Source organism: Lytechinus variegatus, chromosome 1 (genome assembly GCF_018143015.1).
Source record: "Lytechinus variegatus isolate NC3 chromosome 1, Lvar_3.0, whole genome shotgun sequence".
NCBI classification, from domain to species: Eukaryota; Metazoa; Echinodermata; class Echinoidea; order Temnopleuroida; family Toxopneustidae; genus Lytechinus; species Lytechinus variegatus.
The window spans coordinates 2,027,192-2,032,074 of record NC_054740.1 but is presented as its reverse complement, the minus strand read 5'-3'; the positions used below and the strand labels follow the sequence as shown (position 1 = coordinate 2,032,074).

Sequence of the window (4,883 nt, the reverse complement as noted above, 5' to 3'; positions counted from 1 at the left end):
CTGAGCTGAGCGCGATATATTGCTCAATCAATTATCATTCACATTACGATATCCATACAATTAATCATTAACCAATCATAATTCATTACATATCCAATATCAGAATATTCCTGAATTTGATCTGAATATAATAATGGTTTATTTTAGCTAGACGGATGCGATGGCCCCGGTCTTCTGTCTTCGTTTTCCAGACACCCAACAACAGGTCTGGAAAACGAAGATCGAAGACCGGGGACATGCGTTATGTCAATGGGAGAACATGTGTACACTGAAAAGATAACTTTGTCACAAGGCCCGATTAATTCGTCAATCGGGGTAAAATAATTTGTTTTGCGATATAACTGTGAAATGACAAACTCATGGTAGTAACATAACAAATTGATCGAGCACTATTACAAAGTTTCAACTGGTGTTGACAAAAACAAACTTGCGCATGACTGATTTATTTGCGTGACGACTCTTCACAACCGTATTTGACAAATCCTCTTCGCGGTCAATGTAGAAATGACGAGTTTAAGTCGGCCATAACGAATTATATTACAAATTATTTGCTGAAAAACAAATCAATTTGTTGAGGCAAAATGCATGACAAATTTAGCTCCTGAAGACAGTTCGGGACACCCCGCACATAATCAGCGTCTTCGAATCACTCGCCGGTCGCCGTGATTTTGCTGCGAAGCAAGGCTTGGGTAGATCGTAAAAGGTAAACTTTTATACTAAAAAAATAAATTAAATGATTAATTAATGCATTTGATTGTAGTATATTACTGTGGAGATAACTATTGTATGAAATTCTATAATAGTGAAGTGTTTTTCACCGAAATATTAGTAAATTGAGTATGCATACCTGCATGCTCACGGCTACCTCGAGCGAAGTTCCTGCAGACTTCATTCCCGTCTCCACCTACCCGAAAAGTACCGGTACGTGGAGTGTAGTGTACCGGTAGTGAAGTGGAGTGAAACCTGCACGAACTTCGCTCGAGGTAGCACACGGCGGGACGGGCATCCCATGCACAATGACAATACAATGTAGGCCTAAGCTTATAAAATGCGATTGACTCCAACAATGTCGAATGCGTGTACAATGTATGTCTTGCCTGGTCTTGACCGAGTGTCCTGTACTCACGTACGTGTAGACTATAGTATCTAGGCTAGTTTCACCAGTCTAGTAATACGCCCGGGGGGGGGGGGGGGGCACTCAGTATATAATGCATAGTGGGTATGTGCCGCGGAGGGGACCCCATTTTCACACTCAAATTTCCGTTCCAAGGCATAGCATTTTTGCCTTGTTGAGAAAAAGAACAAAGAAAGCCGCTCCAAGGCATAACATTTTCTTCTTATCGAGAAAAAAGAAGAGAGAAATCCGCTCCAAAGCTTCGCATATTTTTCGTTACGCCGCTCTGATCGCATTGAATGAGCCGCAATTTTGGTGAAAAGCGGCCGCAGAGCTCCCCGGCGGAGGCCGCGCTAGCTGCATCATGCACACATGACCGTTCCATAGGGATGCATACGCACTCACACGCTGGCGATCCGTTCCAAGGACCCCCGTTTTCACAAACTTTTGTCGTTCCGAAGCCCGTTCCGAGGACCCTCCTTTTTACAATAAGCCCGCTCCAAGGCCCCCGTTTTTTGTCTCGCCCGCGGCACACCCCCACCACTTTTTTGGTCGAGTGCCCCCCCCCCGGGGTAATACGAGGTAGGCCTAGGCCTTTTTAGGGCCTAACTTACATGTTTTATGTTAAACTTAGACAATCGTTATGTTTTGAAAAAGTAGGCCTATTATGGGACTAGGCCTAAGTAAATGTAATATCATAGGCTAGGCCCTACTTGTTATCAGTCAATATTTGTACTCAAATTCAATAAGTAGCAATAAGGAGAGACCTGTCTGGACTGCAGACTGTTTGCTACACTCATGTCTCATGACAGTCAATAGTGTTGGCCCAGGCCTAACTTACTTACTGACTACCATATGATTGCCAGGCCTTTTGACATGGCCTTGGCCTACATGTATCTACAAATTAATCCGACTTTGCACATTCCTATGCCCCACCGACGTCATTACGGGGGCAATTTACACATAAACTAGCATAGTTCGCTTAGATTTCGATTTGCGATGTTCACTGTCGCAAGCCACATGAACCCTACCAAAGATGGTAGGGTTTATGATTACAATTTTATAAAATTAATGCCTGAAGTAGTCTAAACAAGATCTGTACAGGAGTGTGTTTGTGGTTATGATAAGCTAGCTGATTTACAGGCTGAAGCTGTATCTTTCTTGTCAGTAAAATTATAAATCCAATCAGCCTGTCACTATAAACACCAATAAGTTAACATGTTCAACAACACCAGCATTAATCTAGTGAACAGGGGTCATGATGTTTTTCATATTTTCAGTTTCTTGCAGAGTTTCGCAGGATTCATGGTGAGGACCTAATCACACTGTTCAACCAAGGACTACAAAGACTGGCAGAACCCCTTTCTGGACTTCACAAAGATAGATGCAAATGAGCCAAGAAAGATGTGACAGTTTACTTCCCGGAAGCTAAGAAGGTATTCTGTTATTCAGATTTTTTTAATTTGTAACATCACACATTAAAAACCCAAATTGTTATACAATGGAAAAATAATTTGTAACATTATTCTCTTATACAATGGATAATTATCTCTTCATTCCAGGGTGCCACACATGACAAAAGGAAACTGTAAATACACTTTAAGAATTGAAGTTCGAACCCCTTCAGGCAACCAACTTTATGCTGACAAAGGCATGCAACCATTTTACACTCGCACTTGGCCTAGTCACTTGATGTAAAATGGATGTGTAATATCAATGTCCAACAATTCATGAGTTTGTCTCTTATGCCTGCCTAAAAGTGTTTAACTCCTGTCCATTTGTGGTCATTTTTGAAGCCGACATTCTGAGATAATTCTTCATTGAATTTGGGTTTTTTCTTTTCTATCTTTCAATAATTTGAGCATTAATAGACAGCTGTTAGTTATGAAGCATGTTGGTATTTAAATTTAGAATCGTTGGCAGGGCCAGAATTTGGTGCGAATTGATTCGCTGATAGGTTCTTGTAGACAACTTTATGTGTGAATCAAACTTGATTCTTGCAAGCTGGTATCATGAGAATGAAGGCAGGAAGCTATTCATTAGTTTTGAGCAAAATTACAGCTCAGAACTTCAGTCCCTTCAATTCATTCATGATCTAAAGATTGCGGTGGTAACGTGGTGGTATAATCAATGTTGGATTCCAACTTGCAGAATACAAGCTTCTGTTTTGATTTAAAAACATGGTGCATTTTTTAAATTATTGACATTTCTTAATCTGATTCCAGAAATTGCCATACAGATTCTACCAACCTTTTTCAAGGAAGACCTGGTGATATATTCATCTCAAGTGACAAGGTATGGTACCGCATAACCAGTTAGAAGTAATTTTACAACATTGACATAGACTAGATTATAAGTTTCATAAAGCCAAAACCTAAGAATCATATTTTAGCATTCTTTTGCACTCCGCTCTACAACTTTAGACTGCTGAGCCAACTGGTGGGTTGTGTTTATGACAAAGTACACTGGTATTATGTGATCAGGTACTTAAGATTTACATGCATGCTATGTGTGATGTGTGATAACACAACATTCCAGTCAGCCCACTAGCATGCAGTTGCAAATTACAGCACCAAACAAAGCTGAATACATTCTGAGTGGTGGAATTTTGTTAGTTTTGCATTCTATCAGAGTGATTTATTTGCCAAAAATATTGTTACATCTTATTAATGTTATTTGAATAATAATTGAAAGAGAAATATTTCAATCCAAGTAGGGTGAAAAATATTGTGTGTTGCTTGCTAAGAAATCTTATCGTTTTTTACTCCGCCTGCCCATCCATTGTCCCATAATGGTGGGCCAAGTTTCTTCAAAAAACAAACATATTTCTTGTTGAGAAGCTAAACCACATGCATTGAATAAGAAACCCTTGTTATTGTTTTTCATTGACAGGTTGATACGAAGCCCATGTACATACGTGTATCCTGCAATCAAGAGGAATCATATGAGCTTGTTCTGGAGGAGCAAAGAGTCTGTCAAGTCCAGGATAAAGTGCATGCATTGGCTTGTTAAGTAGCTGGTTTTATTTTTCATTCAGCCTATGGCTATGAGCCATCAGTCATGAAAATTCGTGAGTTTTGCCAACTTGGAATTCTTCAGGTGAAAGATGCATGTCCTGTTGATAAATCTGTTATCAACCTTCTGAACATGTTGAAGAAGAAAGTGCCCTCCAAACAAGGGAAGTAACTGAAGTCCGGCTGAAGTCATGGAACAGCTGTTTTTAAGTTACAGAGCATGTCCTTTAGGTTAAAATTGTTACAAGTTTAAAGATTGTAAGTACATGTATGTACAGTTGTATTGATAAATTGTGATTTTTTGAAAGAGATTTGAAAAAGAAAGTTTAAAGTCACATTCAGAGCACAGTAGATGGAGATGGCTCACACACTTGATGAAGCATATTCTATGGAAGCTCAAAAGTGCCACCGAGATGTTGAGAAGTCGACATCATGGTAGCAAAAGATCAAATGACGAGATCCTGGATCTCATCATGTCCACATCTTTCAGAAGAGATGATCAGCAGACAAGATCTCGGATCTCATCATGTCGACATCTTTTAGAAAAGATGATCAGATGACATGATCATGAATCGAAGATCTTGTCATCTGATCATCTCTTCTAAAGGATGTCGACATGACGAGATCCGGGAACTTGTCATCTGATCATTTCTCCTACAAGATGTCGACATGACGAGATTCGGGACCTTGTTATCTGATCATCTCTTCTACAAGATGTTGACATGACGAGATCTTCTATCTCGTCATGTCTACAT

General features: G+C 39.8%; 1 long non-coding RNA gene across 1 annotated transcript; it reads left to right on the top strand.

Moving 5' to 3' along the window:
- Window positions 1–297: 297 nt before the first annotated feature.
- On the top strand, window positions 298–4,635 carry LOC121408718. Its single transcript, XR_005969082.1, has 4 exons — window positions 298–703; window positions 2,395–2,550; window positions 3,340–3,409; window positions 4,007–4,635. It is a non-coding gene; the product is annotated as an uncharacterized LOC121408718 (long non-coding RNA).
- Window positions 4,636–4,883: the final 248 nt, after the last annotated feature.